Source organism: Girardinichthys multiradiatus, unplaced genomic scaffold, assembly GCF_021462225.1.
Source record: "Girardinichthys multiradiatus isolate DD_20200921_A unplaced genomic scaffold, DD_fGirMul_XY1 scaffold_39, whole genome shotgun sequence".
In the NCBI taxonomy this organism is placed as follows: domain Eukaryota; kingdom Metazoa; phylum Chordata; class Actinopteri; order Cyprinodontiformes; family Goodeidae; genus Girardinichthys; species Girardinichthys multiradiatus.
In genome coordinates, this window is record NW_025917692.1 from 17,919 (window position 1) to 30,976 (window position 13,058).

The 13,058-nt window shown below is 41.0% G+C and overlaps 1 long non-coding RNA gene across 1 annotated transcript; it reads right to left on the reverse strand.

Annotated features, from left to right (window-relative positions):
* Window positions 1-632: 632 nt before the first annotated feature.
* LOC124865198 lies at window positions 633-999 on the reverse strand. Its single transcript, XR_007037496.1, has 2 exons — window positions 943-999; window positions 633-831 (listed from the first exon to the last, which is right to left on the reverse strand). It is a non-coding gene; the product is annotated as an uncharacterized LOC124865198 (long non-coding RNA).
* Window positions 1,000-13,058: the final 12,059 nt, after the last annotated feature.

Consider the following 13,058-nt stretch of genomic DNA (forward strand, 5'->3'; position numbering starts at 1 on the left):
GAAAATAATAACGGGCTTACTATGCTTCCCTGTGGTGTCCCATTTTCTATATTCAATCTCTCAGAATACTCCTTCCCTATCCGCACTTGTATTTGTCTTCCTTCTATAAAATTATCAAGCCATTTAAACATATGATCATTTATACCCATTCTTCTAATTTCCATTAATAACCCTTTTCTCCACATCATATCATATGCTCTTTCAATATCAAAAAATACCGCCTCAACACTCTCTTTATGCACTTGAGCCTTTCTAATCTTGTTATGGGAAAATTATTTTAATGCTCTGACCTTCTTTTTACCTCTCTCACCTGTGACCTCTGTGTTTGGTTACTTAAGAGCAGATGGGCTCTAAATTCATTATCAGGAGTTTTATGGTTAACACTCCCTGAAGTGTTGTATCTCAAGGGATGGTAGATGGGTGCCCTCATAAATAACTTTGTTACCTCTGACCCAGGGAGGGTCTAGGGGCTATATTTCCAAACTCTTTTTAAGTTGAGGTAACACCCATCATATTGGTATAAATACTGTCTATAAATTCTGTTCGGGGCTCTGCTTCACTGACTAAGCTCAGTGACAGGGTCTTCAAACGCTGAATGCCTTTGAATAAACTTATAAAGACAAAGTCCGGTCTTTCTCTTGTTAATGAGTTGACGTCTCTCCCACTTTAATAAGAAAAATCCACAACAATTTTGGCATCACCAATAAGATCTAACGTGCCAGAGGAATCCACAGGAGGGTATAAGGACGCCTGGCCAGCCTTGAGACTAAGTTGTCCTCAGTCCACCTCCATTTAACAGAGGGGAGTCCTGGTGTCTATGGAAGACCGATCCTGACAAAATTAAAAATAAAAGCAGAAATATATATATTTTGTTTTTCCTTTGCATTACACATGCGTTTTCATCAAGAAATGTATATATATATTGTTTTTCCTTTTCCTTACACATGCCTTTGTTCTTTTTACATTTCCTTGTCTCTCTTTTTCCTTTACCGTATGCATTTCTGCTTCATTATGCAAATGAGGAGGGCTGCCTTCCTCTCTCCAGCTCCTCTCCTATTGGTCAATAAACAGGAAGGAGGAGGATCCATGTGCAGGCCGAGGGTGTGTCCCAATTCAGGGGCTGGATCCTTCCAACTGCGTACTTGTGGGGTGATTACGTCACAGCGTGGCGCGGAAGGTCTGTCAAATGTGGCCGACAAATGTGTCCTTCTTTTGCCCGATTTGAAGAATGAGTTGTGAGTGTCCATCTTTTCCCATGATTAATTCCGGGTCGAAGCGGTTTGGTCAAACAGGGGCAGCCATGGTGGACCACAGTGGCAAAAGCTGTGAGTAAACTGTGAAAAATTACACTTTCTGTGACACAAATGAACTTTTACAATGTTTTTAGTGCGGCAATAAAACTGTGTAGACGTGAAAAATCTGCTTGATTTATCAAGACATCACTTAATTTCAAACGTGCTCCGACATGTTCGGAGTTTTCCGCTCCCACCGTAGTAACTGCCGGCTTGCTTCGCCAGCCCTACCGGCGGTGGGGCGAGCTAGCCCGGTAGAGATCTGACCGGACTATCGGCACTGAGCTCCCGCTGCCAGTCATCACAGTGATCGTTAACCACAAGTGATTTCTAACAATTTATGTTAGTATTATTTTAATGTATTGTGTCATTTGTTCATGTAAGTCGATTTGGCATTACAGGTGATATTAAAGTTAACCTGAATAAATGGACGATTTTATGTAATCTTACCGTATTGCTGGAGAGTGTGATTGAGAATAAATAAGCTTTTAAATATTCATTTTTGATGAAGAAATATGCTATATGTGTTTTTAAAAGTATATTTATAATTCAGCTAGGATTATAATTTGTGATTCCAGGTACAGCTGAAGAGAAATACACTTTCAAATGCAAGCAAATCTCAGTAAAGACGTTAAACGTTTGAAAGAGCTTGTTTTACGCATTTGAATAGAAATATTTTAATATGTTCTGCAAATTAAGACAAATGGAAAATTTTTAAAAATACTTTTTTTACACTGATATTAAGCAAGATGGGTTTTTTGTTTTTATTGTTTAGGGACAAAGGAGCAGACGGGCCAGTTTATTAAGCTCAGGGGTGAGAACCACCACCTTTTTACTGGAGCTAAAAACTCAGCCACCATGGCTTGGAGGTACAATAACAACATTCTTTACAGTCAATTTCTGTCCAGTTTCAAAAACTCCCATCTTTCTAACTTTCATAAATATCCATCCAGTAATTAACATACTTATTTTGGTTTTCCCTCTTTCCTTTTGTTTGTTTAGGACAATTCTGGAGAAGATTGCCAACAGGGGAAGGTCACCCCCTTGCAGGCCAAAAAGAAAAGTCAGACAATATGAATAAGAAATATAAAGTATGTTCAGAAGTTCTCATGTCACACACAAATAAAAAATATTTCTAAAGGTCTTGTTGGTTTCTCTATTTAGTCAACTCTTTTTATATATATTTACACACATATACATACACACATATATATATATATATATATATATATATATATATGTGTGTGTATATACACACCACCAGAACATAACTACTGTATGCAGGCAAGAATAATATTATAGATGTGATTAATGTTTGAGGGGTATAACTAATTGTCATATTTTGTGAGCACCATCTTCTAATTCTGCATATTCCTGATTACATCTTAGTGATGTGGTCCAGCCAGCCCTTTAAACGTGATGGATGAAAGAGGCATCACAAACATCTGTGACCACACATACATACAGGGGTTGGACAATGAAACTGAAACACCTGTCATTTTATTGTGGGAGGTTTCATGGCTAAATTGGACCAGCCTGGTAGCCAGTCTTCATTGATTGCACATTGCACCAGTAAGAGCAGAGTGTAAAGGTTCAATTAGCAGGGTAAGAGCACAGTTTTGCTCAAAATAGTGAAATGCACACAACATTATGGGTGACATACCAGAGTTCAAAAGAGGACAAATTGTTGGTGCACGTCTTGCTGGTGCATCTGTGACCAAGACAGCAAGTCTTTGTGATGTATCAAGAGCCACGGTATCCAGGGTAATGTCAGCATACCACCAAGAAGGACGAACCACATCCAACAGGATTAACTGTGGACGCAAGAGGAAGCTGTCTAAAAGGGATGTTCGGGTGCTAACCCGGATTGTATCCAAAAAACATAAAACCATGGCTGCTCAAATCACGGCAGAATTAAATGTGCACCTCAACTCTCCTGTTTCCACCAAAACTGTCCGTCGGGAGCTCCACAGGGTCAATATACACGGCCGGGCTGCTATAGCCAAACCTTTGGTCACTCATGTCAATGCCAAACGTCGGTTTCAATGGTGCAAGGAACGTATTTCTTGGGCTGTGGACAATGTGAAACATGTATTGTTCTCTGATGAGTCCACCTTTACCGTTTTCCCCACATCCAGGAGAGTTACGGTGTGGAGAAGCCCCAAAGAAGCGTACCACCCAGACTGTTGCATGCCCGGAGTGAAGCATGGGGGTGGATCAGTGATGGTTTGGGCTGCCATATCATGGCATTCCCTTGGCCCAATACTTGTGCTAGATGGGCGCGTCACTGCCAAGGACTACCGAACCATTCTTGAGGACCATGTGCATCCAATGGTTCAAACATTGTATCCTGAAGGCGGCGCCGTGTATCAGGATGACAATGCACCAATACACACAGCAAGACTGGTGAAAGATTGGTTTGATGAACATGAAAGTGAAGGTGAACATCTCCCATGGCCTGCACAGTCACCAGATCTAAATATTATTGAGCCACATTGGGGTGTTTTGGAGGAGTGAGGAAACGTTTTCCTCCACCAGTATCACGTAGTGACCTGGCCACTATCCTGCAAAAAGAATGGCTTAAAATCCCTCTGACCACTGTGTAGGACTTGTATATGTCATTCTCAAAATATTAGCATATTGTGATAAAGTTCATTATTTTCCATAATGTCATGATAAAAATTTAACATTCCTATATTTTAGATTCATTGCACACTAACTGAAATATTTCAGGTCTTTTATTGTCTTAATACGGATGATTTTGGCATATAGCTCATGAAAACCCAAAATTCCTATCTCACAAAATTAGCATATTTCATCCAACCAATAAAAGAAAAGTGTTTTTAATACAAAAAACGTCAACCTTCAAATAATCATGTACAGTTATGCACTCAATACTTGGTCGGGAATCCTTTGGCAGAAATGACTGCTTCAATGCGGCGTGGCATGGAGGCTCAAAAGTGGCTTGACCCGGGGAATGCGGCACCTGTAGCCCATTTCCTGCACACGCCTGTGCACGGTGGCTCTGGATGTTTCTACTCCAGACTCAGTCCACTGCTTCCGCAGGTCCCCCAAGGTCTGGAATCGGCCCTTCTCCACAATCTTCCTCAGGGTCCGGTCACCTCTTCTCGTTGTGCAGCGTTTTCTGCCACACTTTTTCCTTCCCACAGACTTCCCACTGAGGTGCCTTGATACAGCACTCTGGGAACAGCCTATTTGTTCAGAAATTTCTTTCTGTGTCTTACCCTCTTGCTTGAGGGTGTCAATAGTGGCCTTCTGGACAGCAGTCAGGTCGGCAGTCTTACCCATGATTGGGGTTTTGAGTGATGAACCAGGCTGGGAGTTTTAAAGGTCTCAGGAATCTTTTGCAGGTGTTTAGAGTTAACTCGTTGATTCAGATGATTAGGTTCATAGCTCGTTTAGAGACCCTTTTAATGATATGCTAATTTTGTGAGATAGGAATTTTGCGTTTTCATGAGCTGTATGCCAAAATCATCCGTATTAAGACAATAAAAGACCTGAAATATTTGAGTTATTGTGCAATAAATCTAAAATATATGAATGTTAAATTTTCATCATGAAATTATGGAAAATAATGAACTTTAGGACCTGTATTTAGGTACTTTGGTTACATTAAATTCTTTGATTTAATTATCATTTATTCTTATCCTTTTATTTTGCATTGTTGCTTCTTATGTCTGTTGATTTATGTCATGATCTGTTCACTTATTCTCAACAACCATATACTGAAACCATTTTAGTCTTTTTTGTCTCCATCTCGCTTGTCTACGATTGTTTACAGTGTGCCGCATAATTAATCTTTTTAACTAGTTTCTATGTGGAATAATCAGGTTTTAAGGCAGGTATAATAAGCAATGAACATGTCAACTTTTTCTCAGATTAATATAAATTTAAAAAACAATGACAGAATTCACACCAGATGTTGGCAACTATCAAATACTCCTCATATAATAAGAAATTAAAGCCAATTATAACACAAAGAAAGTTAAGGGTAAAAACTTGGAATGACACAGAGAATAAGGATTTAACCCATGAAGAAATGGATGTCTGAAGGTGTATAAAAAGCCAAACAACCATATTAAATCTGTCAGCATTTAGAAAGCATCTTTTATACAATCAAATCAATATCAGCTGGTTTAACATTTATTGATACCCTATAAGAAGGTTTCTTATTAATAAAGTATTGCACAGAGGGATAAAACAGACAAAAGCAAAGAGACCTTCACAAAAACGTCTTACTATTGCAAAATATACTAATGGCAAAGATTACAGCTGCATTTCTAAGCTTCTGACTGTTCCAGTGAGCGCTGCTGCAACCATAATCCTGAAGTGGAAAGGACAATTTCACCGTAGACCAGTCAAAGTCAGGTGCCCCTAGAAAGACGTCAGGTCTTCTGGTTTAAGGTAGCTATAATTAAACCTTTACTTAAGAAAGATGACTTAATAAATTACAGACCTATATCCAATCTTCCATTCTTATCTAAACTTCTTGAGAAAATAGTTGCTGATCAAATGTGTGAGCATTTATACAGCAATGACCTGTTTGAAGAGTTTCAGTCAGGTTTCAGAGCTCATCATAGCACTGAAACAGCTCTGCTGAAAGTCACTAATGATATTCTTATGGCCTCAGATAATGGACTTGTGTCTGTTCTGGTTCTGTTAGATCTCATTGCTGCATTTGATACAGTCGACCATAATATTCTCTTAGAAAGGCTGGAATATGTTGTAGGGATCAGGGGAACAGCGCTAGGCTGGTTTAAATCTTATCTGTCTGACAGATTCCAGTTTGTTCATGTAAATGATAAATCATCTTTAAACTCCAGGGTTAATTGTGGAGTACCACAGGGTTCAGTACCTGGGCCAATTCTCTTTACTATATATATGCTTCCAATAGGTCAAATTATCAGGCAGCATAGGATAAATTTTCACTGTTACACTGATGATGCTCAGCTTTACTTATCTATAAATCCTGATGAGCCCAACCAGTTAGATAGACTACAAGCATGTCTTGAAGATATAAAAACTTGGATGATTTTAAATTTTTTGCTTCTAAATTCAGACAAGACGGAAGTTGTTGTCTTTGGACCGGACTCTTTAAAAAAGAAACTGCTTAGTCAACCACTTAACATGGATGGCATTAAATTGGCCTCTGGTAATAAAGTAAAAAACCTTGGTGTTATTTTTTACCAGGACATGTCATTTAAATCCCATATTAAACAGGTTTCTAGGATTTCCTTCTTTCATCTCCAGAACATTGCCAAAATTAGAAATATTCTATCCAGGAGTGATGCTGAAAAACTAGTCCATGCATTTGTTACTTCAAGGCTGGACTATTGTAATTCTTTACTATCAGGATGTCCACAAAATGCAGTACACAAAATGCACAAAAATTAGAAATACCCTACTCACGAGTGAGTAGGGTATTTCTGAGTAGTAGTAACCTTCAGCTGATTCAAAATGCTGCAGCAAGAGTTCTGATGATAATTAAAAAGAGAGATCATATTTATCCTATTTTAGCTTCCCTTCATTGGCTCCCTGTTAAATCCAGAATATAATTTTAAATTCTCCTCCTCACATATAAAGCCCTTAATGATCTAGCTCCATCATACATCAGAGATCTGATTGGTCCATATGTTCCTAACAGAGCACTTCGTTCTCAGACTGCAGGTTTACTGGTGGTTCCTAGAGTCTCCAGAAGTAGAATGGGAGGCAGATCCTTTAGTTATCAGGCTCCTCTCCTGTGGAACCAGCTCCCGGTTTTGGTCCGTGAGGCAGACACCCTGTCTACTTTTAAGGCTAGGCTTAAAACTTTCCTTTTTGATAAAGCTTATAGTTAGAATGGCTTAGTTTATCAAGGAGGGAGCCTTCCTCCCTCCCTGATAAATCAGTCTGTTATAGTTATCAGTTATAATCAGTCTGACAGAGGGATGTATCCCAATCCTTGTGGTTTTTAGTATAACAATGACCATCAGTGGGACCCTTTGTGAGGTGCCTTGAGACAACATTGTTGTAAATAAGCACTGTTTAACTAAATAATTTAAACTGAAACTATCTCTGTAGTTATGCTGCTATAGGCTTAGGCTGCTGGAGGACATAATGACCACTTTCACCCTCTTTGCTACATTCTCACACTACTCTCCAATTTTGCATTCTTTGCTGTTATTTCAGTTTTTAACTTTGTTCTCTCTCTATTCTCTTCCTAGAAGCTACACCTGGCCTGACTCTGTGTATACCTGTGACACCTTTCTGGAGAGTGGCATCGTCCGAGCTTCTGCTAGCAACAACCTATTGCTCACCCTCTACCAATGATCCACATGGCCCTGTCTTTTAGTGTTTAACCCTTTCTCTCTCCTAGACATGGTGATTGACTGAGCTTCTACTGTGACTAACTATATGTGCTCTCTTTCAGACTCTAACCTTGAAAACTGGCTCAGAGTTGATCTGTTCTTTCTTTCTAGGTGAAACGACTAAAGGAGCTACATCCATTAACATTTACTTTTCCTTCCTTAAATTAACCAATTTAAATAAATAACTGAATTGACTGCAATGTTTCAAAGTCAAGATTAATTGAAATGTATGTACCTGGCCTGAAATCTGTATGATTTGATTGAATTGACTTTGTAAATTGCCTTAAGATGACATGTGTTGTGAATTGGCGCTATATAAATAAAACTGAATTCTGACAAAAGAATAATCAAACAAGTTGTCCAAGAGTCAAGGAGCATTCACCCGAGGTAAGGAATTTATCAGTGCTAGAAAAAAATGATAAGAACTCCAAGAAAACTAATCTAATAGGTCACAACAAAACCCAGGACAACATCTAAACCACTGAAGGCATGACATTCCTTATTTAAAGTCAGTGTTCTAGACTGAACAATAAGAAAGACCCTGGTTTAAAATGGCATCAATGGAAAGATTCTATGGCAAAAAACAAAAGTACAAAAGTGTCATCTCCCATTGACAAAGTTAAACATGATGGAGATAAACCACCATGCACACAACCACACCTAAGGGCAATTTAACCCAGTCAGGGTAAGAATTGTTAAATTCTTAGGGCGGCTTCTCTAAAGATAGCAAAAACATCCTTAGACATATAAAGCTTAGCAGCTTATGTACAGCTTTTTAAATGGTTGGCTCAAATATTTACGATTATGATTTACATAAATTCTTCTTAAAGTAACACGCTTTGTCAATCACATGAAAGCTTGGAGTATTTGACCAATCAAATGCTGTGTTTGGCTATTCGGATGGATCTCTTTACATTAGATGCCAGCCCCCTATGTAGACGCGAGTGGATAGCAAAGAACTAAGCAGTTTTAGTGAGAGTTTCAATGGCTGAGAGCAAGACAAGTGAGGAAACTGTAAGTAACGAAGAACTCATAGTTAAAAAAAACTGCACATTTCTTTACAAACTGAGGTACTCTGCAAGGCATGCTGAAAACATGTAACAACTACGAGAGGAAACACGATGAATCTTCATTGTCACCTCCAATACAACCACAAAGACCTGTATGAGGAGTTTCAAAAAGCAAGCGCTAGCAAAGTAAAAGTTGCAAACTTTACGAAAAGTCAGAGTACAACAGTCCAGCTGACGTCCACGTATCACTACTTGTGAGAAAACATCGAAGCGATACACACACATAACTGAGGTCATTGCACGTTATTTGGCTAAGGACATGATGCCCATGAATACAGTGAGCTGGGAAGGTTTAGTCAGTCTGATAAACACATTGGACCGAAGATGCCACATCCCGTCACGGAATTACTTTTCCAATTTCGCCATTCCGCAAATGTACGAAATATGACGCAAGACAGTAAAATCCAAACTGAGCCAAGCTGAATACTACGCAAGTACTACAGACCTTTGGTCAAGTTGCACAACAGAACCATACATGAGTTTTACTGTGCACTTCCTCACCGAAGGCTTTGAACTAACAACACAGTGTCTAGAGCCTGTGTATTTTCCAGAGTCGCACACCAGTGAAAATATATCCCTTGGATTACGTGAGGTGTTGTCCAGCTGGGATCTTCAAGAAGAACAACAAGTATTTATCACCTTGGACAATGGTGCCAACATTGTGAAAGCTACAGAACTAAACAACTGGGTCCAGCTTCAGTCTTTTGGATACAGACTGCACCTTGCAATCAGTAAGTTAATGGCTGTAGCAAAAAACACATCTGTTTAGCACTGTAAAGGTGTTCTACATAATCAAATCATTTTGAATAGCTCTAATAGATTTAAATGAATATCTTTACTATATTATATATATATATATATATATATATATATATATATATGAAATAAAACAAATGATGTGATATATGTATATCATGATAATTAAAGTGTTTGTGCAACTTTCACAAGCTGTAGAAGCTGAGTTTAACAGTTACTTGCTGTCCCCTCCCATAGACAGTGAGGGAGACCCCTTGGTATGGCGGAAACTCCACCAAATTACTTTCCCACAGCTGAGAAAGCTAGCAAGAAAGTATCTCTGCATACCTGCAAGTAGTTCACCTTCAGAGAGACTTTTTGGTACATCAGGAAATATAACAACATGTCAGCACACATGTATAAAACCTTGCAAAGTGAACATGTTGGGCTTTTCTTTTTACCAAGAACCTGCCCTAATAAAACATATTCACTCAGGATGAGAGACAGAGAAACACAATAAATAAAACTATAATTGAAGAAGGAGTCCTATCGGCTGTTGTTGGCTTGTGGGACTCCTGAGGCGGCTGACGGGTACCGTGAGTCCAAGCGTGCTGTGGCCCAGGCTGTGGCAGAGGCAAAAACTCGGGCCTGGGAGGAGTTCGGTGAGGCCATGGAGAAGGACTACCGGTTGGCCCTGAAGCGATTCTGGCAAACCGTCCGGCGCCTCAGGAGGGGGAAGCAGTGCTTCACCAACACTGTTTACAGTGGGGATGGGGAGCTGCTGACCTCGACTGGGGACATTATCGGGCAGTGGAAGGAGTACTTCGAAGATCTCCACAATCCTGCCATCACGCATTCCCTGGTGGAAACAGAGGCTGGGGACTCAGGGTTGGACTCTTTCATCACCCAGGCTGAAGTCACCGAGGTGGTTAAAAAGCTCCGCGGTGGCAAGGCTTCGGGGTTGGATGAGATCCGCCGCCCTGAGTACCTCAAGTCTTTGGATGTTGAGGGGCTGTCATGGTTGACACGCCTCTTCAACATTGCGTGGCGGACAGGCACAGTGCCTTTGGATTGGCAGACTGGGGTGGTGGTTCCCCTACATAAGAAGGGGGACCGGAGGGTTTGTTCCAACTACAGGGGGATTACACTCCTCAGCCTCCCTGGTAAGGCCTACGCCAGGGTATTGGACAGGAGAGTCCGGCCGATAGTCGAACCCTGGCTTCAGGAGGAGCAGTGTGGTTTTCGTCCCGGCCGTGGGACACTGGACCAGCTCTATACCCTCTACAGGGTACTCGAGGGTTCATGGGAGTTTGCCCAACCGGTCCACATGGGTTTTGTGGACCTGGAGAAGGCATTCGACTGTGTCCCTCGTGATGCCCTGTGGGGGTGCTCCAGGAGTATTGTATCGGTGGCTCTTTACTAGGGGCCATCCGGTCTCTGTACAAGCGGAGCAGGAGTTTGGTTCGCATTGCCGGCACTAAGTCGGACCTGTTTCCAGTGCATGTTGGACTCCGGCAGGGCTGCCCTTTGTCACCGGTCCTGTTCACAACTTTTATGGACAGGATTTCTAGGCGCAGCCAAGGGCCGGAGGGGGTCTGATTTGGGGACCAGAGGATTTCGTCTCTTCTTTTTGCAGATGACGTGGTCCTACTGGCCCCATCTAGCCAAGACCTACAGCATGCACTGGGGCGGTTCACAGCCGAGTGTGAAACGGCTGGGATGAAGATCAGCTCCTCCAAGTCCGAGGACATGGTTCTCGACCGGAAAAGGGTGGCTTGCTGTGAAACCACAAATTACAATGCATTTTAGTGGAGTTTTATGTGATGACCAAAGTTCAACGATAAAAACACTTTCTTTGGTGCTGTTAAACTAAGCATAACCTGAAATGTGTGGCCTGCATGTGTGTTTAGCTCCAACCAGTCAACACTAATAGAACCATTGGGTTCTTTACAGCTGCAAAGGTTTGTTCAATATGTTTCTTTTAGTTTGAGGATGTAATAATGTCCCAAACAAATTTTATGGATCGTCCACAAAAAGACTTGTCCTTCCTAAAAACATGAATATGGTTTGATATAAACCCTGGATCACCAGTGACCTGAAGGACCTGCTTAACAAGAACAAAAAGAGCCTTCAGAGAAGAAGACAGAGAATTATTGAGGAGTTTACAGAAGCAACTTAAAGTCAGGATAAGACACAGCAAGGAGGTGTACAAGAAGAAGAACAATATTAGACATGTGTGGTCAGGGACGAAAAAGATCACAGGCTTCAAGCAGAACTAAGATCGGACCGATGGAGGTCTGAACAGAACCAATGAACTGAACACATTCTTCAATAAGTTCAGTTCAGAAACAAGCTCAGCATCCTCCTCTCCTGCTCACAGCCAAACAGAACCTCCACCCTCCTTTGACCCACAGCTGTCCAGTAACACCTCAAATATCTTTTCTTCCACGTCAGCCATGGACCCTTCTGCTTCTACATGTTTGCCTTCAACCAAATCAGAAGATGCTGATGCTTCCTTTGCCTCCCTTCTTCCACCTGTGTGTCTCAAGAAGTCAGTAAAAAAAAATAAAACTGGAAAGACAGAACAAGAATAAGGCTGCAGGTCCAGGTTGTGTCAGCCCTAGAGTCCAGAAGGCCTAGGCAGAGCAGATCTGTGGGATTCTGCAGCACCTCTTTAACCTTAGCCTGGACCAGAAGGTTCCAGTGTTGTGGAAGACCTCCTGTCTTGTTCTGGTACCAAAGAAAACTCACCCATCAGTCCTCAATGACTATACTCCTGTTGCCTTGACATCCCACATCATGAAGGTCCTAGAAAGACTCTTGTTGGCCCACCTGAGTAAGCAAACAATGAACCATCAGGACCTCCTTCAGTTTGCTTATCGCTGTGGAGTTGGAGTTGAAGATGCCATCAAACACCTGCTTCAACAAACCCACAGTCACCTGGTCAAAGCCAGCAGCACTGTGAGGATCATGTTCTTTGATTTCTCCAGTGTATTTAATACAATTCAACCTGATTTCCTTTGTCAGAAACTCCAGAAGACTCAGGTGGAGGCCTCAACAATCTCCTGGATGAAAGACTACCTGACAAACAGACCACAGTTTGTGAGACTGAAGTGTTGTGAGTCTAACCAGGTAGTCAGCAGCACAGGAGCACCACAGGGGACGGTACTCTCACCATTCCTCTTCACTCTGTACACCTCAGACTTTCAGTACAAGACAGAAATACTGCAGAAATACTCAGATGATTCTGCAGTCGTGGGGTGGATCAGAGATGGACAATAAGCTGAGTACAGGAAGGTGGTGGACCGCTTTGTGGCATGTTGTGGAAACAATCATCTCATCTTGAACGTGAATAAAACAAAAGAGATGATTGTAGATTTTAAGAGAAACAGGAATAAGTCAAAAACTACAGGTCCTTCTCAAAATATTAGCATATTGTGATAAAGTTCATTATTTTCCATAATGTCATGATGAAAATTTAACATTCATATACTTTAGATTCATTGCACACTAAGTGAAATATTTCAGGTCTTTTATTGTCTTAATACGGATGATTTTGGCATACAGCTCATGAAAACCCAAAATTCCTATCT